At 40.7% G+C, this 25,179-nt stretch overlaps 1 protein-coding gene and 1 long non-coding RNA gene across 7 annotated transcripts in view; one reads left to right on the top strand and one right to left on the bottom strand.

The window, feature by feature from the left end:
• Positions 1-22,364, top strand: part of CDK14 (cyclin dependent kinase 14) — a 556,073-nt gene extending 533,709 nt beyond the window's left edge. For 5 of the 6 annotated variants that reach the window (XM_032484028.1, XM_032484029.1, XM_032484027.1 and 2 more), the window contains one exon: positions 18,977-22,364. The gene's annotated coding sequence lies outside the window, so the exon portion shown is untranslated. Of the gene's footprint in view, positions 1-12,889; positions 12,934-18,976 lie in introns of all 6 variants that reach the window. The other variant, XR_004321561.1, reaches the window with a different exon arrangement.
• The window catches only part of LOC116664988, a 64,471-nt gene that overhangs the window by 14,568 nt on the left and 24,724 nt on the right, over positions 1-25,179 (bottom strand). The gene's annotated exons all lie outside the window — the stretch shown is intronic.

Genomic DNA, 25,179 nt, shown 5'->3' with positions numbered 1-25,179 from the left:
AGAAGCACACATGTGCACACAGACCAGCCACTGCAACTCAGTGTATTGAAAGCTGGGTTCTTCTCCCCTTATCAGTTGGCTTCCCGTCCCAGCTTTTCTATTCCCGTGGTCCCACTTGGTCCCATTCTGCTCGCTGTGGCTCTGGCGCTCCTTTTGTCTGCATCTCCTGTCGGCTTCCAGGGCTTGCCCATCTGCTTTGAATAGTCTCTTGAACGTCTGCCCTTTTCTCTGTTCTCTCACCTCACACCTGTGTTTCCATAAGAGAGTCTCTGGGCTCAACCAGTCAAACAGCAAACATTTTATTGAGTGCTTGCTATGACTACGAGCCCCACCTTGTTCCCCTCCACCCTGAACAGTGACACATAATAAGTCTTCCAAAATGCTGTTTTCATTATGTCATTTCCTTTCTCAGAGATATAAAGTGACTCTCTGTTTCTTTCCAACATGAGTCTGACCTCTTCCGTTTAGATGTCAAGCCTTTTTCACAATCTGACTCCATCCTACTAGAATCTACCCCAAAAGTCCCACTTGCTCTGCTCAGATCAGATTCTGCCTCCATGTTTCATTCATAGTGAAAGACACAGTGCTAAGTGCCTAAGAGATGATACAGTTCCTTCCTTTAGAAGTTCCAAAAGCTAAAAGGTGGAAATATGTAAGGAAGCAACATAACATGATATGATCAAGGTTTCATAAACTTTGATCAAAGAGGAAAGTACTGATTCCACCTGAAGTGGGCTGGGGAGACAGGCTGACGATTACTGTCCAAAGGGGCCAGGGAAATTGTCCAAAGGGAGCGAAGACAAGACCAAAAGAAGGGAAAGTTGAGAGTCAGAAGCTACTGTTCCTACCTCGTACTAAAATCCAGCTCTAAATCGCATGAATAGGAATAGAGCTTCAAATGAGGAAGGAGTCAAGAGTCAGATAGAAGGAGAGTCGGAATGGGAGCATGCAAAGACAAGAGGGCGGGTCCTGGACAGTCACTGAGAGCAGTGTTAGCAGAGGCTCATCTTTATTAAATGGTAGGTGTTTGGCTTAAAATCACTGAACTGGTGGGATGAAGGCAGTATTGGGAGCCAACACACGGAAGGATCGGATTACGATGACTTCAGCACAGAGTAAGTGTTGGAAATGTTTATGATGGGACAGGAATGTTGGGGTCAAATTGAGAAGGGCTTTGATGGCCAGCCCCAGAAGCATGGACTTTATCCTGTTTGCAGCTCAGGATGGGACCATCACAAGGGAGGTTGGTCAGGCCGCAGGACTGGGGCAGGTCATGGGTGAACTCATTCCCAGACACAAGTCCTAGAGAGGAGCTGCATCAGCCTAGAAGAAGGGGACCCCTTTTTCTAATCTGCACAAAGACACACATGTTGCAAGTGGTAGCCCCACTTGTCTTCTCTATTTTAGGGAAAGGATTCTAACAACAGATATTTGTTCATGGATCCAATTAATGTTTACTGAGCACTCCTACAGTTCAGACACATCTTAGACCCTAGGGACTCAGTGGTCAGTAAGACAGATCTGTCTCCAGCCTCAGAGCCCAGAGAAGGTAAGCAATGATGCCAGAAATAAAAGAACTATTTAGAAGACTGTCGCCCTTCCCTTGGCCTTTCTCTGTCCAGTTCCACCCACCCTTTAAAGCCCAACTCAGTTCCACCTTACTCAGCAATAGCCCCTACTGATCTCTCTTCCAGAGCTCCTACTTTAAAACTTTTTTAAGAAACTCAGATAACTTAGCTTTTTTTTTCTGATTACAGAAATAACATATGTTCAGTATACAAATTCAAAAACGGTATAAGTACCTAATATAAAGAGAACATACCCCATAATAACATAAAGAGAAAATACACTCACTAAAAAGAACCACTTTGCATTAGTACATATTCCTCTAATATTTTACTTCTGTACAACCACCAGTGTATCTTTGTTATTATAAAGTGGGCAACTTACATCAGGAATTATGGTATTAGACTTTATACCTGGAAAGAACATAGAATTCTTTTATTTTTACAAATTCATTGAGATACATTAAACACACCATAAAAGTCACCCATTTAAAGTGTGCAGTTCTGTAGTTTTTAGTATATTCAGAGTTTTGTAAACATCCCCACAATCTAATTCTAGAATATGTTCATCATTCTAAAAAGAAACCACATACCTATTAGCAGTCATTTCCTATTTCCATTTCCCTACATCCCCATAGCCCCAGACAACCACTAATCTATGCTCTGTCTCTGTGGATTTGAAATTCTGGACATTTCACATAAATGGAATCATACAGTATGTGGCCTTTTGTGACTGGCTTCATTCACTTAGCATAATGTTTTCAAGATTCATCCAGTTGCAGCATGCATCAGTATTATATTTTTTCTTTCTTTTCTTTTCTTTTTTTTTTCCCCAAAGTAATACTCATTCTGTGGATATAACCACATTTTAATTATCCATTCTTAGGCTGACAGACATTTGGGTTGCTTCTACTTTTTGGCTACTATGAAGAACACTGCTATTATAAACATTAAGGTGGCTGCATCATTTTACATCCCCACCAGCAATGCAGGAGGATTCCAATTTCTCCACATTTTAATGTACTCCTTTAAAAGAAGGAGCTTCCTCTACTCCGGAACAGAAGGGTCTGAGGTAGGTTAGATGGCTGCTTCTGGTCCGTTCATTGTGTATGTGCAAATTACAAAAGCTTTATCTTCCAAGTTTATGATAAAGTCTGAAATTGTGCTTTTGAGTGAATCCTTCTTTGGGGGGAAAATATTTTTATGGATTAATGTTCTTTGCCAAAGGGACACATTTGACTATGGTCTTCCTTTCAGCGATTACATGAATCCAAAAGGTGGTTTAGGGTTTGTTTTCTCTTTAAATTCTGAAACAGAAAGAGCCTGAACTTAGATATCAGAAGCTCTGGACTATTGCTGACCCCACAGAATCTGTGATAATTAAAACATTCTCTTTGAGGGTTAGTTATACCCTTTGTGGGAAAAATGTGCACATGAAATTTTATACTTGTCAACACTCCTGAAAATAAAAGAGCCATGAAAAATTTCTAGGAGGAAAGAACCTCCAGAAACATGTGTCTTATGTATTTGTAGTTAAAGAGATTGAGCAACATTTGACATTCATGATTATTTTCTATGTAGATATCATAGCCTTTTTTCCTATCACTTCAGCTTATTATTAATGCATTGAAAAGATATCATTACCCCCCAAATCACAAACTAACTCAATTTTGATATACCATGGGAAGCATGAAACATATTTCACTTCTTCTTTTTCTGAACAATTTTCTCTTAAATATAAGGATATTTCACAAGGGTTTAAACAGTGCTGATCAACTAAGTCAAGTGCTGGACAGGTTTAGGTTTTCATTGCGATTACCAAATATTAACCATCTCACCAATTCACAGTTATGGGATCAGCAGTTATTCATCACATTATGTATGTATTCATTATACAAATAATAAATTATTTACTCTAAAAATAGAATTCCAGTAATAAAACTTTCTTACTGGAAAGTATTCAAGTCACACAGGAACTTCTAATAAAACTTTAAAATTTCCAACCTCCAGAAAATCTTGATCTCCTTCCAGAGGTAGCCACTATTAATAGCTGGTATGTATCTTTCCAGATCCTTTTTGATATACACGACATTTCATGCTTATAATTTCAAAGAATACTATTACTTAAATTTTACTCAGATTCCTCAGTCACCTTGGTAGGCGGCAGAGACGTGGCAAGAGGAATACTGGCCCTTAAGGCAACCACATGGACATGTACGCTTCATTGGTCGGAGCAGGTCAAACGGCCATGCCTAACTTCCAGGGGAGATGGGAAGGGCATTCCACCCAGAGTCCAGAAGAAAGAGAGCTGGAGATTAGTGAATAGCACTAATGACCACCACAGAAATGTTAGCAAACTTTAGAGATAATGTGAAGCATTTCCAGGGAAGGTCGAAGTCATTCCTTGTTATTTGCCGTGACCCCAAAGATATTCAAGAAAGATTTCCAAGGGCAGAAAATGAGTCTGGTACACAAATGGGAGCCTTGTCTGGGTGTCAGAATTGGGGAAAGGAACATGGGGTGAGGGCTTCAATAAGAAAAGAAAGTGAGGGAAGGGAAAGCATCAGAGTGAAACAAGCTGATCTCATGTTTGACTGGAAATTAAGCCCCACGCTTCTAGATCTGAAGTGGGTTGCAAACTGCAGCCTAGGTGAACTCCTCCTCAGTCCCCTCCATGTATCATCCATGTAGGATGCCTGTGCCACACAAAAGACCTCAAAGCCACCTCCCTCCGTCTCTGTGCTCAGTTCCTGGTATGGTCTCTGCTGTCTGGTCTCATCGTTGGCACTGAATTCTCACGTTGGCCTTTGCACAGCTCCTGGTGCTCTTTATAGAAGATCACTTCCCAATCCAGGGTTGGCAACACCACGGCCACCAGGCTTCAAAAACCCCTGAAACAATCACAAGATTTTCTTTCTACCCTCTCCGAACCTCTATAGAGCATCCTATTTTCTTGGTGCTTTAAAGGAAGTCAGCCTCCCTTATTATTTAAATGGAAGGCATGTCAACATAAATGAAAAAGGCTTTGATTTCATTATTCCAAGTCCAGTTTCTCCTAAAATTCCTCTCCTTTGACTTAATTGTAGAAGGGTTACAAGTCTTCAAGATGCTTAGGATCCCGTATCTATATATGTTTAGAACTTCTCTTCAGAATATGCCTTTAAAAATATCACCAAGTAGCCCTGGGATGGTGTGCGTGTGTGTGTGTCCGTCCGCCTGCGGAGGGAAGGGAGCATGAAGGAAAAGGACATGGGAAGCTTCAGGAGGAGGAAATGGAGAATGGTATGGTTGCATTCGATCAGTAGAAAACTGTGGTAAAAAAAAATACTGTGTATTTTGCTTTTTAAACTCTTAGTTTCTTTATTTTATGCTCAAGGGAAGAAGTGGTATAAAGTTATGTGAAACTGAATTATGAGGATCAGAGAACCACAGCCGTTCTGTGCAGATTCCCTTGAACACCCAAACCAGCAAGCAGATCAGCGGGAGGAGCAAGGTGGAGGGACCAGTTAGCTGTGGTTGCTATGGCAACGTTGTGTTGATTGGAATAAGACTGAGGAGTCATGATTCATCCCTGGCTCCACATTTTCCTTTTCTCTTAACCGGCTCCTAAAGAAAGATATGTAGTCCTTGAGGTCTCAGCACTACCAAGCCAGGTTACAGAGACACCATGTAACCAGAAGTGGCTGTCCCCTAGCAAGGAAGGCACAGGTTATTCATGTGCCTGGGATGAACAGGGTACAAGTCTAGATAAGGTTTAACCAGGCAGATGAAAGTGAGCAACAATCATCAGAATGCCCAGCTTCCAGGCCAAGTCCTAGAACACTACCAACTCTGAAATGACAGAGCCAAAGTAAGACCGTAGAAGCCCGAGCAGCCTGTGAAGTCAGATATAAAAGAGTTGGTTTTCTGATGATAAGAAGAAACCCTGTTATTGACAGGAGAGACAAAGGTTTGTCCAGAGAGTAGGAGTGGGGCTTAACTTTTCTAACACGTATTTCTGAGCTTCAGTTTTCTCAGCCATAAGATGAAATAAAAATGCCTGCCTTGAAAGTTGCTTTGGGGACCAGAGGCACAATAATTCCTCTCCAGCTGCTCCAATGATTGTCTGTGACTCTTTCTAAGAGGGGAAACACAGGTGGCCATATTAGAACAATGGCAGAATCTTGGCCAATGCTGTTTTTACCTTAACAGGAAAAATAGAAGTTCGGTGCCGTTGACAAAGCTATGAGGAGCCCATATAAGTTTTACTTTCACAATAAAATAATACAAATAGCATATGAAGTAAAGCAATTATTAATGGTATTTAATATAACTAGGAAGAATGGGTACTGTGGAATTAATTTCCATTTATCTTTAATCCTCCATTAATGTTGTTCTGTCTCTGATAATGACTTTCAATAGAGAAGAAAAGGAAGGGTAAGGGATCGTATTGGGGCAAAGAGACTTTGACTTAGCCCTTCACGGTCTGAGCATCATCTCCTTAGATCTCTGTTTAAGGATCCACAATGCCTATTTATGCTTCTCCTATTGGCAGTTGCCTTCATCAGAGAGAAGGGTCCAGGTTCTACCTCTCAAAGGAAACTTGAGGAATGGACTAGGTGAGATTTTTGTTTTTTGTTTCGTTTTTGTGTGGTTGGTTTTATTTTTGTCATCTAGGAAGAGTGTAGGAAATCACATAAACCTCTCCTTGAAATGCATCGAAATAATAGGATTAATGGATGGATGGAATCATGGGCAGATGAACAGATATGATACAAAGTAAGCACATCAGATGTTCATTGTAGAATCTTTGTAGTGGGTGTATTGATGTTCACTGTATGATTCTTCTGTTTTTCTATATGTTAGAAAATGTTAATATTTAGGGTATATACAACTGCATATGACATAGCAGACACACAGAATAAGGGTTGAAAGAAGTGAATGAAGTTGATTTTATGACTTTGATATTCATTGATTCAATTTGGAGGTAATTCTTTAGTACACAGAAGTAAACCTACATATGTTCAGATTTCAAGTGCAAAGACTTATGGTCAAGAGGAATTACTCTGATGTGTGTCAGTGCTTAACAACAGTCCTCTGAGCGGTGACCATGATTGCATATTTTCCCCAGATTTGGTAGTGTTTGCGCAGCTTTACTTGGAGCTTGTTCTCACAGAGCTCTTCCTGCCATTGTTTTCTCATCTCTACAAATATTTCTTTGCTTGATTTCACACCATTTATCTTAATAATTTCCCTCTACCTGTCTGCTTTAGGTATGTCTTATCTGAATCACCCATCTCTAGTCTGTAGCCAGTCTTAGCACACTACATCCCAGAGAGCAAAAGAAAGAGTTGTTGTGTTCTGATTTACATTTTACCAGACATACATCGGTGCCTAAAAATCAACCTGTTAGAATCTTCCTTAATAAGGAAATACCGAGAGAGGTGAGATTTAATTTAATCGTGTTAATCCAGGCATGAGTGGTTTTATATCCTGCTTGGACCAACGTGCTCAATAATTGATCATGAGAACCGTATAAACTCTAGCACTAAAACCTGGGAGGTTCGTAATTAAAAAACAAAAAAGAGTTTTTCAATTTTAGCATCTTAAAATGGCTCATCTTGGGTGACAACTCACGCAGAGCCACTGAATGGAAGAGTTGCAAAAAGGAACAAAACTAAAACAGCTTAATGGAGCTGACTGGGCTATTTTGTTCTATTTTCACATTTCTATACTTCATACAGTATGCATTATATTTAATTACTGCCTCAGATAGAACTCTAGTGATTTTTCCCCCATGACAGGGAAGCAGCTGAGTCTCTAGATCTGTGTTTTTTTTTTTCCTTCAAATGACCCCAGTGTTCAAAGTCAGATCTTTTGAAAAGGACTTAACAGAGCATCATGAGACGTGATAGGTGCTTAGAGTGCAATTTTAACGCCAACAGACTGGAAAACAAACAGCATAACCCAGACAAGACATGACTTTGTTCTTTTGCATCTGTGTAAAGAGGAAATCAGATCTTTCTGGGGTGTGCTCCTGCTCACAGGTGTGGAAGAGAAGATGTCACATTCCCCACTTTCCACCTTGTGGGTGGGATTCTGGCTTGGGACAAGACGACAGGGTAGTGTATTGTCTCTCACAATAAAAGCTTGATTCACTCGGCTCCATTAGTGCTTTTGTTTCAGTTGGCCACAAATGGACATTAAAAAGGCATGAAGCATCTCTTAATCCCATGAGCCTGGTGTGTGTTGGCTCCTATCACTGCATTCTCCAACTCTGTTGCCAATGGAAGTGAGAGACTGACCTCAGGCCTGCAACCACTGTTCTTTGCTCTGCCACTAAACCACTGAGCTGTTGGCACTTTAATTGTTTTCTACCAGGGGGAAGCCAGTTGTGTTGATGTGAATGTCTTATTCATCAGACATTACAGGCTTCACATTTTTAATGGGCTGAAACTCCAAGTCCACGACATGCAACCACAGTGAACCAAGACGTGCCATGGTGACATTCTCTAATTTATTGCAGTTGCTCTTTAAAAGATTTGACAGTATTTCAGAACTCTAAATGCTGCAGTTTGAAATTCTGTCTGAGGTTGTGTGCTAATCAAAAACAGTAAATCATGTCTGAGCTATGAAGGACAGCAAAGTAGTAAAACTGAGAAACAGTGCATATCTTTTTCCTTTTCCTTTTAAATGCATAGATAAATATAAAAACCCCAGTGAACAGACCATTTATCAAGGACCTAAGGCATCTTTCTGGTGCATGAAAATGTCCGAATTATCCCCATGGGTTACATTTTGAGAATTGCAGCCCTTGGGAAGACACTTAGTTTCTCTGTCATCATTAGTCCAGGACACTTTGGGTATTTCTCACGGGCAGAATAAGACCTTTCCACGTGAAGTGCTACAAAACCTGGTGCTTTGTGGGCAGTCACAAGTCATCTGAAGAACCTGCTGCACTATCTGACTTGCTGGCATCCTAAGAAAGACAACTGTTTACCCACACATTTCACAGAAGCAGCTGAGACCTCATTTGGGTGGAGAGCACACAACTGCCCCTGGGTTGGGCACTGCCCTTGGGATTCCCCAGCTCGAAAGCCCCAAATCCTAAGCCAGGCATGTAAGGCCCTCGACTCCACCACACTCGCCCACCCTGTCAGCTTCCCCTGCTTCTGTTCCCTGACGTCCAAATCCGTGCCTGCCTCAATGGCCACTCCCTGCTCCCCAGAGCCCTAGGCCAGTCAAGAATGCCCTCCTTCCTCCTTTCTACACATTGAACTTTTCTTTCTTTTTCAAAGCCCAGTTCTTCTTCACTGCATTGGCTCCTCTAGTATAACACTTCCATTTTTCATTTTGACTTAGAAGTTGTTATTGTCCTGACCATCATCCCCTTCCAAACTCTTGAGGCTTCCATGGACAGAGTGGTGTGCTGGTGAACGACAAACAGCTAGCTCACCAGAAAGAGAGCAGAAAAGCCTTGACTGGTCGACTGTCTGTATCCCATGCCTCCTTTCATTGCCAGTGTCAAGGGTGGCTGTGTTTAATAACAGCTTCCAAAATTCCTGAATTTTTTAACCTTGGCCTCTCACAAGCCACTTCAAGCCAGCTCAAGAACACCGCTGGGACCTTGATTTAATTGGCCTTGTGGTAGTCTCCTCTTCCCCACTAGATGTTGTGCTTTGCTTAAAAATAGATGCTCCGTTAAGTGTTTTCTGAGTTGAAATAGGCAGGCCAATTGACAGCTGGGTTCTGCCGCTACTCATTGAGCTGGGAAGTCATTGGCTGCAGAGATTCAGAGGCTATTTGCACTTTTTGTCATTTGAGAGAGGGTGGCCTTAGCCGTCTCCTCCATGCCAGACTGCACAGGCATGTGTGAATTTAAGTAGACAGATTTATCAGAAGTACAACCAAGAACTGTGGTGAGAAGCAAGTTGATGGTCTTGAATTCAGCAGCTTAATTAGAACAGAACGTGATCCACCATGCCCTCAATAGAAACCTTACGGAGGAAAGCCTAAAACAGAGTCAAGCAGAAAGTGAAATTCTTGGGGGGAGGGTTGAGAGGAGAGAGGTTTTAGGCTCAGTTCCTACTGTCTTGTCACTAAATCATTTGCCATTCTTTGTGTGTATGTGTGTTTATTGAAGTATAGTCAGTTTACAATGTTGTGTCAATTTCTGCTGTACAACACAAGGTTTCAGTCATACATGAATATACATATAATCGTTTTCATATTTTTTCATTATAGGTTACTACAAGATACTGAATATAGTTCCCTGTGCTATACAGTATAAACTTGTTGCTTATTGTATGTATGGTAGTTAGCATCTAATCATTTGGCATTCCTGATGTTGAGCCTTTGTAATACTTTTGTGACTCACAGTCTGAGATTGGAACATCAGCATATTCTAGTTAGCGTAGTACAGCGCCAAGCTTGCAGGCTCTGTTTTTATAATAAACTTGGAAATAACAGCTTATCAATTCTGTTGCTCCTATGAGTAACCAACTCCTGATTTACCCCGGTTTTAAAACTGCAAGTCTTGCATCCTAGAAACCAGCTCAGTCCTGATGGACAGGGACAGTTGGCCACCCTGGGTAGGTTGTGGTTCCCATAGTGAATGCCGCGGGCTCTTACACGTGGAACACACCTCCCACAGCTGGTATGCCAGAAGACATTGAACCGGTGACTAAAAGGATCAGAACTTTTTAAAAAGTCCCGTTTATAAAAATCTGTTCTTTAAGGTTATGGTCCTATTTTTCAGGCACATTCATTAAATGGAGCATAAATGGAAATGTACTTTGGATATATAATGTTATATGTGCACAAAATGCTATTTATTTCTCATAATGATACACGTGTTCTGTAATTATCCCATATTCTCAGAATTCTTCTTGGGTATCAGAGAAGTATAGCAACTTTCTATGATGGGATAACCAGTATCAAAATACTTCAACATAACCTATTAGGATTTCGTGGGGGGTGCATATCAGATGACTTTTACATGTTGATTGAGTTTTAACTTCCGTGAATCAACCCTCAGTAATTCGTCATTCGCCGGCACTGTTTTCGTGGGAAAGAGTGGGTGGGGAGCTTAGCTGGGTGTCCAGTGTCCGCATCCCTCAGCATGGCCTTGGTGGACCTTCCTTGCTGTTAGCAGTCACTTCCTGGTGGAAATGATATGCTGTAGTGTTCACAACCTGTCACTTTGTGACAGCATCAGATTGTGCCCCACAGGAGTAGATGTTTCTGCTATAATATGTGTTCCTACCTGTGTTTAGCAAGCTACCACAGTTAAAATTGTACAGCTTATGGAAAGAAACAGAGTAAAGGGCAGACCACTCAAAATGTATTCAGCATGATGTCTTAGTATGTTTGGGCTGCTGTAACCAAATACCATAGATGGGTGACTTATAAACAACAGAAATTTATTTCTCACAGTTCTTGAGGCTTGGAAGTCCCAGATCAAGGCTCCAGCAGATTTGGTGTCTAGTGAGGGCCATCTTCATCTTCTTGCTGTGTCCTCAACATGACAGCAGGGGCAAGAGAGATCTCTGGGGTCACTTTTAAGAGCACTAACTCCATTCATGTGGGTTCCACCCTCATGAACTAATCTTCCCCCAAAGCTTCTGCCTCGAAATACCATCACTTTGGGAAGGTTAGGTTTCAACATCTGAATTTGAGAGGACACAAACATTCAGTCTATAGCACACAGCACTCACAAAAGTTGTAAAAACACTACTAAAAGTACTAGCACAGTTTACAGGTGAAAGAAGGTTGATGCAGGGGTTGAGGATACTGAATTTTGGGTGAAAGGACAAAATGTGCAGAGAGCTAGCAGATTTGTACAATAAACAACTCCCAGACAGAGCATGTGGCCAAAGCAAGCCAAGATGAAGCATGTGGTGTAAATAGGCAGCATGTACAGTGCTGGGGACCCTCCAGCTTGCATGCAACTGTGTTTATGTCTCTTGCACATGGTTGCTGTGACTTGGTGGCTCAAAACTGTGACATTGCAAAGAAATCTCTCACATGAACCAACACAATTTCTGGTTTATGCTGACACTGTTCGCTGTTTACCAATCATATGTGATCTAGTTTTCTCTCCAGAAATGCATTTCAGCTTTGCGGATTTCTGCTGAATGAGATGATTCACGAGACAGATTCAAATTGTCATTAATCGTATATATTCTGAATTCAAAACTCTTAACATGAAAACTTCTTGTGCTTCAAAACTTTGGACAGTAGTAACTTACACAACTTTTAATTTGAAAGAAAAAAAAACACCCCAAATGTAGTCACATCTCCTCTCAGATCTTTTAATTAAAGTCAGACATGAACCCTCATGTTTCTCTGACTGCTAAATACTTAGAAGTGGTTTTAGGAGATTTGTGTGTATGTGTTTTAAGTTGTAAAAAATGCACACACTGCTGGGTTACATGACTTTGGTTTATTTAAATATAGTTTAGTAGGACTGTAATATGTAAGGAAGGTTAAAGGGTCAGAATTCTATTTAATTAACTTATACCCACTTGGGAACCAGTCAGTTATAAGGGTATGCTGAGCAAATAAAGCTTCACATATGAAATCCTTGAAAAGAATAAGCCACTTTGGTGAAGGCTTTTCTATTCTTAACTTTGTCATTAAAACTATGTCAATGAGCTATTTCAAACCTTAGATTATATGTATATGTATGTGTATGATTATTATTTTATATATAATGTATGATTACATATAAATGATTATATGTATGATTGAATATATATGTATATGATTTTTTAAAGCTTTAAAATGTGTCTTGGTGGCCCTTTGAAGACCTAGATCAGTACTTTCCCTGCACTTTATTTTGGCCTTCAGGACATCCTCCCATGATTTGGTCCACATGTGTCTAAAATACGACCAGTGTTTTACATTTACATAAATCTGATTTCATAAACAGTCACCCCATTAAAATAGAGGATTCTTTTCAATCACAGCTAATTAACATCATATAATGCCTGGTCTTCAATGAGGATTTCAATAAATGTTTGTTGATAATGATGATTATTAAAATGATGTTAAGTCGGTCTCCTTGTATGAGAAATGTTTTGTTTTGAAATGTTAGACTTAAAGCTTTGCCTAAAAATTTTTAATTAAAATCCCCACTTTGGCAAGAAGCATAAAATGTGCGAAGTCACTGCAATTAGTGCATTGTGCATCCATATGGATGTTACCAGTCAGCTTTCAACTTAAAGGATTTGGGCTATTTTGAGTGATGTACCTTCTGTTAAGCTTAAAACAAAGCCCGACTAGCTCTGCATTCATTTTAATTAATATTCTCTTGCTGGTCTCAAAGATGTGTTCTCTTCTAGGGGGAAGAAGTGTGATTATCATAAATCAGAAATAAGTTACAGAAGTAGGTTTGACTAATTTTCTACTTCCTTCTGTTTCATCCCATCTCTCCCCACCCCCCAAGGAGCTTCAATGCAATGTCAGAGTAACTGGAAAGCACTGATCTTAGATGTTAAAGAAAACCTGTATCTCTAGCCAAATCATAACATAATTAAACTCATGAAAAAAAAGAATAAATTAAGCTGTTCCCAGATTTTTGGAAATCAGTGTGAAGTTTAAAACTTACCATTTTGAATTCACCGTTCCTATAAAATCTACAGTATAAAATTAGACTATATATATATATACACACACACACCAATGAGTATATGTGTCATATGTGTATGTATTTGTATATATACTTGAAATCTTTACTTCAGAGAGGTTTGTAGTTGCCTCAATGCTTGAGGTTTAGCAGCCTTATTTGTGGACTTAATTTTCTACAGTACCAAAATCTGACTGAAGATTAATTAGGTGCAAAAGATTGGTTTGATTGTTTTATTTTAGTATGTAAAGCAAAGTCAAACTCAAAATGGCACAGCCCAGTAAGTTTGTTTTTTTTTTTTTCCTGGATATTTTTCATGTGAAATCTTGTTAATATGGTCCTTGGGGAAGAGAAGCTTTCTGGACTTCATTTTTCACTAAATCAGAATACCTTCTATAGATGGTTGTTATATGGATTAGTTAAGGCCCTGATTTCTAAACTATTTTCTTTTTTTTTTAATTCATTTTATTTTTTAATTTGGGGGGGGTAATTAGGTTTACTTATTTATTTACTTTTGGAGGAGGTACTGGGGATTGAACCCAGGACCTCATGCATGCTAAGCATATGCTCTACCACTTGAGCTGTACCCTCCCCCTCTAAACTAGTTTCAAACATCTCCCCTACAACCACTCTTTATAAACCTTCAGAAAGATAATCACTCCAATGGCCACTGGAGTCCTCTTACTACCTGAATGTCCAGTTTAGGCCAAGTATGAAAGCTGATTTCAAAAGCAGGCAGCTAAAATGATCCCCCCAAATCTTCACCAAATTACTACGAATGAGATACATACGAAAAACAAAAGTGTAACTGTAATTTACCAGAATACATGGGTAAATAATTCATCCAGCATGTGAGCAGGAAGGCATGACATCATGAGGTCGGCTCTAGAACACACCATAGCAGGTCCTGTTTTGTTTTTTCTCTTTTATTCCAGCATTAGGGAAATTCATTCCCCATAGTCACTAGACTTGACACCAGCATACTCTCATTTTTCCATATTGTCTGGAATTTTCATTTTTATTTCCTTTTTTTAAAGCATGTGATTATATATGTATTTTTAAATATGTTCCTACATACCAGTGTTTTGGATTCTACATTTGAAAAATAAGGTTAGAATTAATTTTATTCTAGGCTAGAAACAGATAAAAGCTAAAGGTGGTCAACTAATATACATTGTTTTTCTTGAAGAGACATTAACTATTTTATAATTCTGTACTGGCTTTGCTACCATGAGGTAGCTTGCTTTCCATCAAATTTCTTCCCTTTCTGTTAGGCATCTTTACAAAGAAGTCCCTCAAATATAAATGAGTGGATTACCCTGCAGCTTCACATACATCCTGGTGAATATCCTGTTCACAATTTGGGTGATGAAAGGAAAACCTACAGTTGTTTTAATTTGGAACCAAAATAATCACATCTCTCCAGTGAGGCTTAGAGAGAGGGGAAAAAAAGCGGGGAGGGGAGGGGGCACAGTCTCCCTGTAGAAAAAAGAGTATTTTGTGGTGGGGCAGTGCAGCAGGGTTAAAAAAAATTAAAAATAAAACAAACACAAAACCTTAGAGTGGGAAATAGTCCAGCAAAAGAGAGACCATCTGATCACAATGGAAGCACCTTGAGCTGGGGTCCTGGGCTGTGTTGTCCCGCCGGCATGTAAACTGCATGTGTGTGTACACACAGAGACTGAACAGGGAGCACAGAGGGAATTAGAAAGAGCCTGGCCCATTTTTAATTTGGGTCTGTTTGCTTGCATTTAGCACTTAAGGGCTTCTACATTCAGTTTACTCAAAAGAATGATGAAGCACTCCTTGCTTATGCCTCAAATCAGAAATGCATGAAGTGCAGCTGCAGAGATAATACATTTTCCCCAAAGGCTTTGGCTGAGCAAATTAGGTGTCAATGGGGTGCCTGCGCAGGCAGTACTCTCTCTAATTAGTCTCTTGAGCCTAGTTGGTGGCGGGTATGAGATGATCTAATCAATTGGTCTGTGTCTGATGGTTCGTGTAAAAATCCTACCAGGCAGACTCTCTCCCACAGGTCACCCACCTGCACAGCAGGGCTGCTCATTTTCATTTTTCATCTCCTCCATCACATGATGCTGACAGTTGGTTTTAAGAAAATTGAATCCAAAAAATATCTAGTTCATAGGGCACATGGGTCAGAACAAAGTTGCATTATGGGTACTAGCGACCCAATTAATTAATATTTATAGCTGAGAAGCTCTATGTAGATATTTCTGAATAAGGATTTTATCAATAAAATCCAATTTCTTGTCTAAAGCATTCATATCTAGAGAAGGAACATTGTAAAAGCAGAAAGCAAGATAAAAATGGCAATCATTAATCTTATGGCTCATATACCTATGAGTTGCTGTGCACATAGTTGAGCTTGTGATTTATATTCAGTTTTGTTTGTGTTATGTATGCAGCGTATAGTAATAAGCAGTTAAATGTAAGGGAAGGATTTCACTATTATAGTTTGCCTACCTACAACTGTCATGTGCCCTCTCTCCTTCCACCTGTATCCCTCCCCCCCCCCCCCGATCAAATGCATGATTACATTTAGATTTAAAAATTTTTTTCTGGCAGTGAACTGTCCTACCTTAGATGCAGTCCTTGAAAACTGAAACTAATGTAGATGCCATCCAAGGAGGGAGCAGGGACATCCTGTGCTGCCAGTGAGCAGTATCAGGCAGGGTACTTGGCACAGTTTGGACTCAGCTGCTCCCAGAGCTGGGGAAGAGTCTGGCTCTCCTTGGCACCTGCCTTCTTTTCATGTTATTGGCTCCTCCCATTAAGTGAGCCTCAACCTTGGTAACATACTTCTCATAATCACTGTGTCCACCATTTATCATCCAACTACTATTATTATGTATTATCCTTTAATCTCCAACTCTGTTTATGCCCTTGGTCAGGTACACATGATTCTCCTGGAGGTTACACCCAGCGAATCAGGGCAAAGGCAAGACAGACACCATCAATGGCTTAAAAAAAAAGTCATAAATCAGCCCAATAGGATAGTAACATGCTATGGATGATGATGACAACATAGTTCATTGTTACATGAAATCAGATATACTGAAGATCAAATCATTTCTTTCAAATAGAATGTCAGGAGGCAAAAAAAAAAAAAAAAGCTTGGCCTACAGGCAGGTGTTAATCCTAGCTACCTTTCCTAGCCTGCAGTGTATCTGTGGACAGCCTGCTCTGTACCCAGCACTGTGCTCTTTCAGCAAGAGCCTACACACAGCATTCTGCCCTCTGTCCCTGGGCCATGAGAAGATTTTTACATCTGAGAGCATATTCCACTCCCAAGTTCTCAGATCCTACCCTTCCTCTTCTTATTCATTCAACAACCATTTACTGAGTACCTGGGCCAGATCTGGGCTATGCTCTAGGGACAGAATGGTCAACAAAAGCAAGCTTAATCAAGAACATAATGATGCCACCTGCCCCTCTCCATGCTCCCTCACAGGAAATGCCCCCATGCCTCAGGAGGGACTACATAAAAAGTTCGGAAGGTCAGCTTGGGCGCCAGGTCTGCATTCTGTTGATTAAAGTGGTGGAGTGGAGGAGAGCCAGGCAATGACTGCATCACTTGGGTGTGGCTGCAGGAACTCCATGCCCAGGCAAGCATATGTCAGGATAAACCCCGACCTGCTTGGCCAGGGTGGGCATGCTTCCTGGAAGAGCTGGAATCTCATAGAAAACAATAGGGACAGAGCTTCATAACCTCAGATTTGGCAATGGATTTTTAGATATAACAAAAACCGTAAGCAACAAAAGAAAAAAACTGATAAATTCGACTTCATCAAAATTCAAATTCTTGGGTATCAAAGATAGACAACTATCAACAGATAGACACACGGCCAACAAGTACATGAAAAGGTGCTCAACATCACTAGTCATTAGGAAAATGCAAATCAAAATCACAATGAGACAGATACCAGTTCACACCCACTACATGTCTACAATCAAGGAAAAACAAAAACAAAAAACAGAAAATAATAAATATTGGAAAGGGTATGGAGAAACTAGAACCTTTGTATATTGCCAGCAGGAATATAAAATGATACAGCCACTATGGAAAATGGTTTGCCAGTTCCTCAAAAAGTTAAACAGAATCACCATATGACCCAGCAATTCCAGGAACAAGTGTTACCCAGAAGAATTGAAAACAAGTACTCAAATGTTTGTACATAAATGTTCATAGCAGCACTACTCAGAAAAGCCAAAAGGTGAAAACCACCCAAATACACATTAATTCATGAATGTATAAACAAAATGTGGTATATTCATAGTATGGAATATTACTTGGCCATAAAAAGGGAGTGCAATATTGAAATAAGCTACAACATAGGTGAACTTTAAAAACATTAAGTGAAAGAAGCCAGACACACACATTATATGGATTCCATTTATATGAAATACCCAGAATAGGTGAATACCTGTAGGTAAATAGAGACAGAATGCACATTCGTTATTGCCAGGAGCTGGAGCAAGGGAAGAATGGGAGTGAAGGATAGAAGATACATAAGTAGAGGATATAATGTCTCCTTTGGGGGTGACAGAAATGTTTTGGAATTAGAGATGATGGTTGCATGACATCGTGAATGCACTAAATGCCAATTAATTATATGCTGTAAAATGGTTAATTTTGTTATATGACTTTCACCTCAATTTTTTAAAAAAAGGGGGTAAAGGTTAACCTTCGAAAAAATCATTGTAGTAAGTGGGGGGAAATGAGTAGAGGGTGGAGAGGATGCTGTTTTGATGGTTCTTATCTATAAGATGGGAACTCTTTGCTCCCTTGATCCAGTAGTGCCATTCAAGGCTGATAACCTTGGTGGTACAGCCTGCCAGGGCAGCATCAGGGCAACCACACGGTGAGGTCTCAACAAAGGCCCAGGTTCCCTCTCTGCCCGGGAAGATGACTGTGTGGCACTGCAGAAGGGGACAAGCAGGCCAGACCAGACCTCAGTGACCTCGAGCCACTAAACTGAGATGAGTTGGTTCTGGGATTCAGTGGAGCTGACTGGTCGAATCTCTGGGCTGTGTGACCTGAGCCTGGGAGTGTTTCTCTTCACCCTTCCTGGCAAGACATTCTACTTGCATCCTAGAAATGAAAATGCTTAAGGGCCAAAAGAAACATGGAGAGAAATAATGTGAACATTCCTTCTTTATTCCCGAACCGTTCTCGTGCACGCAGTTTCTGAGTTTAAGCGTGCACTGTCGGAAACATAGCTGTACGCAGGATGTTGGGAAGAGGCTGGCAATTCAGGTCATGCTGGCCAATTTTCATTCTGCTGAAACTAGGTCTGATAATAGGCACCAAGGAATTATATGCAGCTGGAATTTTTGTAAAAGCATGTATATGATCCATTTTTCTATTTCATGTTCATAAAAATGAACACGATGTGTCTTTTTAATGGTCTGTAGGATGCCACAGGCACTTAATTAAGACCAGTATTAGTACTAACGATTTAGGGAAGGAAATTTGTTGAAGTTCTTTTTCTCTAAATAATCCAAAAGGATGTTAGACTATTTAAATTCATGGAGTCAAATTATTTTAAGGGAAAAAATTCAGTCAGAACATTTATTTATCATATTATAAGAACTGTTTTGCTTAAGGAGACTCTTCTGTCTCAGGTATGTGTGCTCGGGGTAGCTGTGGAAAAAAATGGGCAGGCTCACTTTGGCCTGACCAATTTTGACATCTCATATAATTTAGGAAAAATGAATGATGTAAGAGTTTTTTTCTTTTTTGTTTTTAACATATAACAATTTTCTCTTTTCCTCCTTCCAGGATGAAGTTGTCATCATTCTGGGAAGAATAAAAACATTAATGAAGTGGCCAATAATGTGAAGGGAACCATGGATCAGTTTCCTTTCACTCCCTGTGGTGGATTTCACTTGCAAGAAAATTGAAGCTGGCAAGACCCTGTTTTCTCTGCAATTTATTTAAAACCTTGCACGCATTTGGATACCTTGTGATTTCCAAGAACTATGTGAAGATTAAGTTTTGCTTACTGATACATGGCATGTATTCTTTTCAGTCTTTTGTGTTTGATTTTGTTTGATTTCCCTCTGCACCGCAGCGTCTCTGTAAAGGTTTTTATGCTTTCACCAGCCATGTCTTAAATACATTAAGACAACACATTCGGTGTTCACACTTCTTCAGTAATGTCTGTACTTGAAAGCCACACAGTGGCATGAAACACTGTGTGTTTTCTTTGAGAGCAGTGCACATTTTGCAACCACCAGGAAGGAAAATTAGAGCTAAAGCAAATCCGTGTTCTTCGACTGACTTGACAACTTGGTCCCTGGCCGTGGGGCCCCAGTTGTCTCTTTCCTTTTGAGGACATTTGCAAATGTGTGTTGTTTTTTTTTTTTTCTTGGAAATAACTGCACATTTATATAGGATATCGGAATCTGCTTAGCATTTTCAAGTCACATAGCGTGACTGCTCTCTGAGCAGGTTGGAAGTGAAGAAACCAGTATCAAGATTAAGAACAAAGACAGGGGTAAATTGCTTGCTTTTGACCTCTGGAAAGTGAGGTGACTTTTTACATGTTTTCTGGGTCTTGTCAACATCTTATTTTTTCCATCCACTTTGTTATGCTTTGTGAGTATTTTCTAAATGGAGAGAAGAGTGAGGAGCAGAATGTTTAAAGCGTGGGTATAAGAATTATCTCTGCTAGGTGAGCCCTGAAAGCTGTCTTTACTAGTTCACATTTAAAAAGAAAATTACAGAGTTATCCAGAGTTTAAAATTTGCTCATTTACACCAAAGCACTTTTGAATTACATTTTTTAAAACAAACATTCCAAGCTGATTAAAAGGCACCCTAACTTTAGACAGTCTCCTAGAATAACTAACTGTTCGATGCAGGTTTTAGAAACCAGGCAGGAGTCTTGCTTTAAAGATGGAAAAGGGAAAAAAAGAAAGGTCCAGCTTCCCTTCTTTAACAAGTTGAGAGAACTTATAGGAGGAAGGCGAGTATGTGACATGGAGGGAAAAGGGGACCGGGCATGCGCGTGCTTTCATCGAGGGGAGAGCTTCCGGACGTAGGTCTGCTCCCAGTAGGGGCGGCCTCGCTGCAGAACCCCAATAATACTGAGGCCAAGGGGGCAGCTAGGAAACCTAGCTCCTCAGGACACCAATTCCTACCGAAATACCTTCATGTACATTGTTTTACATTTCCTATTAGAAGGAGAGACTAAGAGCTTGAAACACATCGCACTTTGGAGGATCAAGAATATGAATTATGAGCCAGTTTGACAAAGACTTTCTCTGAGAGTCAGGTGAAGGCAAACCTATTCTATAGTCAAAGCCAGGAAACCTAGAAAATTGGACCTAGAATTCTTAAACATCAAAACACTACTTTCCCTGGAGTAGGGAGGGTGTGAATGTAGATGTCAAGGTCACAACCATCTTGTCCAAAGTAGCATTCATTGTAAGCTTCTACGTGCTAAGTGAGGAGTTATTCACTGATTGATTTTTAAAGAGAGGAAAAATTACCCAAGGCCAGAATGTTTACTGTTTGCTACCTAGAAATCTTTCCCATGCTTCTTACATTCCAACCCTTTGGAAGTTTTCATAGAGGTATTTTGCTTTAATGTGTATTTACATTAGAATTTCTTAAAGTAAATGTGGAAAGAAAATTTACATGCAATCGAAAATGGCCTTTCCCGCTATTTGTTTTGAATTACTCATTTGGGGGAGAGGCAAACTTTTGTATTTTATGAAATTTAAATCAAGGGCAACTGTTGACTAAGTCTTGCTATGTAACAGGCTTTCTAACTTGAAAATTTGAAAATGTTTAATGTTTAAAGACTTTGATTAGAAATGTTAGAGTTATTCAGAGATATATGCCCATCCCTGGCAGCTTCTCTTGGGAAATTAAATGTAATATTTCTCAGTGGAGGGAAAATCTGTTTTATTACAGAGACATATGTCTCAGAAGGGTCTCATTTAGGAGGTTTTGAGTTCCCCATGCTTGCCATCGGTACAGGACATCCAAAGTCTGCTTTGTCTCTCCTTTCCTCTCCCATTTGTAGCCACCCTCTCCTTCTTCATTTCCCACCTCTTGCTGAGGACAGCTATGAAAATCGTTGCAGACTGTGTTCATGAGCAGATTTATTATTCTACTGAGAAAGCACTGGAATGTTTTGGTGATACTATTTTTATATGAAGGAGTAGCTTGCATTCAAACAGCTGGAATAGTTAGAACACATTAGCATGGTGATTGTATCAGTGTGACATCACTGCACACACAGCATTCTGAAAGGAAATTTGGGACTTCCTTTCTGTTTTCTTAAAGGAACACTTTGGTTGATTTCAAAATACAAAATACATAGGACATGAAAAAAAAAATTTGCAGTGCTCAGAAAAAACAAAACAAAACAAAAAACAGGGGGCATAAGGCAGGGGTGGCTGTCCATCCACTGACCCAAGGATGAGAAGCTATTTCTACCTCCCAAGAGTGATAAGAAAAGTTTCCAGAGGAGCCTCCAGGCTTGCAGAGAAAGCAAAATCTCTTGGTATCCTTCCCTCAATGTGTACATGATAGCCAGTGTAATCATACCCTAGGTAATGCATCTCTACAAGATAATCATCTGTGAATATTACTGGTTTTGTAATCTTTGTTATATAAGAGGATGTTTAGGCTGTACATACTGGGGTAGATTATTGCCTGCCCCCCTTATACATAGGAATATGCTGCAAAATCGCATATAATTTCCATCTCCCTTACCAGCTTGTAGGCAGAGGAAACTGTATATGTTACTGCCTTGCAATTTTCTCATACACCAAACACCAAACCAAACCAAACTCAAGTAAAATAAGCAATCTCCTATTCTCAGTCCCTTCCCACTGCAGCATATTTTAGAGGCACGTACAAAATCTACATTCTCTAGTTGGGAGTGGATTTTTAAATTTTTTTTAATCTTTTTTTTTTGTATGATACACTGAGATGCGTACTTTCTAACAGGGAGTTGGTACCTAAGAAATGTGCTAGCATTCAGAAAACTATTATACTGCAAAATGACACATAGTAAGGAGAATGGAATAATACATGTTGCATATTTGTTACCAATTGTAATTTGTCTGTATTATGGAAGACGTAATGGTTTGTCAGCTGTCACTGTTGTTTTCTTGTAACATGATATGGAATAAAGTATAGCAGAATCTCTACATTCTCCTGGTACATCTTGGTGGGTACCAAATAACACCATATGACATACATATACGTCAAAGACACATTGTCTTAAAAACTCTTAGACTCAACCATTCTTAAAGAGTGCAGTAAGAGACCAAACACACAATGCTCTTGGATGTGGGAAGAAGTGAGTTAGCAGGAATGTTCTAGGAGTCTGTTAAACCCTCCCTTTCCTTGATTTGCTGTGTGGAACATAAGTAAAGAAGTGGAGGTTATGCAAAACAAATCTCATGAGCTCCAAGAGCTTCACAATTCCCCCAGCTCCTTACTGACATGCACCACGTGTTCTGTGCATCTGGAGCCAATCTGGTTTTGTTTAATGACGGTCTTATTTATCTTTTAGTGCCTCTTTTTTGCGGGGGTGGGGGGTGAATTTGCACATATACTAAGATGAGGTGGGTAGGTTACCCATCACTGAATACCAATCAAAGCCCGAGCATGCTGACATTCTGCCAGAAGTGTCACTGTTCTCCGAGCTGAGAACGCTTCCTGTGAACCCCACCCAGCAGGCACCTGTGCTGAACTGGCACTGCTGGGAGCCACCCTGGGATGGGCAGCACTGCCTGAGGAGGCTAGTTTCGTTTCTCTCATCACCTCTTCTTGTCGGATCTATGAGCTTCATAACCCCAAACAAACCCCCATGAATTGATACACTGATTAATAAAGTTCATAGCAATAAAATCCTCAACTTATAGATATGCTATTTGGTGATTTGAAAACATTTATCCTTGAAGGTCAAAATCAAAATTCGTATCTCACGTTGAGAGGACCCTGGAGCCCTGCCTCTCCCCTGCACAGACCCTTACCCACTAGCAGCAGCTACCTCAGGTTTCCCTTCCCTTGCTCCTTTCCTGTGACTTATGTGATTTCATAGTTTCTAAGCCCTCACAAGCTAACATTCTCACAAAACCAAATGTAAGGTTTCTCAGTTGATGTGTATTGCATGCCACAAAAGCTCATGACAACCCCCACATCTCCAGCCCCCGACTGCCCCAGCTGTTTCCCCCAAGACAGCAAGTCATCTATGCCAAAGGCACATGCATTTCCTGTCACCACCAGTGGATTCTGAGACATAAGATTGTGTAGAGGCAGACTTTGTGGTCTCCAAGGTAGAGATAATAGGCAGATTTCTTAAATGGGAACCATAAATTATCCCAAAAACTGACTAGAATTATACAGGTGTCGAAAGAAATAACTTGCTCCTTGGAGCTGTTTGAAGGGAGTAAAGTGCATGCCACAGTCCCATGTCAACAGTGACAGGCGTGCTGATGCCCAATGTGACGTCACTCCCAGCGGCCACAGCCGTGGGCCCTTCGGCAAGCCTGGGCTGATTTAATCCCATGAGTTCTTAATACAAGAAAGGAGGCAGACAGCTGGTATCTACAAGAAGCCAAAGAAATAACTTTGAGAAATATTTTTAACTTTTTAAATGTAGCAGGAGAGATGACAACCCTCTCTCAGCTCATTATGGCCCCACATTCCCTTCTTTTTCAGCAGGGGCTATTCCAGCTCTGCCGGGTTGGAAGATGTGATGTGTGCTCGCGAAGGCAATCAGTTAGAGACAGGAGGGCCGCACTCCTCGAGTTGCTGTTGGCCCCCAGAGAAAAGAGAAACCAGAGGGGAAGGTGTCGGAGCAACCCTGTGCCACTAGGTTAACGCGTACAGTTGCTGAAGAATGGCGGGCATTGTAAATTTCTGCAATGAGGACCCCGCCGTGGCCCAGCAGCCTGCTGCTACCAGTGGGTGGTGGCGTTATGGGCATTAGCTTTGAGAAGCTTATACAGCAGAGGGGGCTAGGATAAAGGACACAAATCAGGAGAAGACTGACAAGATTAAAAAAAAAAAAAACCCAAGGCTTCGTATTTACTGTTCATCCCCCACGCTCTCCGTGTGCTATATTGTCTGCGTTGAGTCCTGCTGAGAGAGAACCAGGCACAATAATAGCTCGGAGCAGCCTTGCAGCCCTGGAGCCAGCCTCTGCCAACGGTGCTGACTGTGCTGGTGGAGAATGGGATTCTGATAGAGTTGTCTTTTTTCTCCTTCTCTGCGAGACCACCAATAATTATGGAGGGCACGCTGCAAAGATGGGGTAAGGGTTCCCTGTTGGAGTGTATCCTGAGAAGTGACCCAGCGGGGCTTCCAGTGAAGGGATATGTTCCAACAGCCCAAGGTGTGCCTGCCTGACAGATGCAGACAATGCTGCAGACATCCAGGGACATATGTTTGAAGCAGCAGTTTAAGGATTTAGAGACATTCAAATCAACTTAGCTTATACATCATACTATAGTGTAAAACAATGACTCTTCCCTCTCTCCATCTCTAACTAAATCGGTTAACAGTACCCCGCAGACCCTCGGGGCAAGGAGGCACAAGTCCTGCCACCTTATTCTGTGAAACATTTGGGAAATCCAAACCCTCATGTATCCATTCTCCTTAGCCTAGTGGCTCACAGCCCTGGCTCTCATTAAAATTGTGGGAAAGTTTTGAAAACCTACCCCCAATCCCAAACCAATTCACTGTAGAAACATTGAGGGTGGATCCCTGGCATCAGTCTGGGAGCTCAACAGGTGTTTATATCATGCACCCTGAGTGAGACCTGCTGGACTCTTCTCTTCCTCCTGTCTGTCTGCTACTCCAGGAAGAAGGTAGGCAAACTTTTCCTATAAGAGCCGGATAGTAAATACGGTCATCTTTCTGAGCCATACAGTCGCTGTCACAACTCCTCACTCTACTGTCTTAACGTGAAAGCAGCCGGGCTGAATACAGAAATGAACGAGCATGGCTGTGTTC

Source organism: Camelus ferus, chromosome 7, assembly GCF_009834535.1.
Source record: "Camelus ferus isolate YT-003-E chromosome 7, BCGSAC_Cfer_1.0, whole genome shotgun sequence".
Taxonomy (NCBI): Eukaryota; Metazoa; Chordata; class Mammalia; order Artiodactyla; family Camelidae; genus Camelus; species Camelus ferus.
The sequence above is the reverse complement of the archived record's forward strand: the minus strand, read 5'-3'. Positions and strand labels throughout refer to the sequence as shown.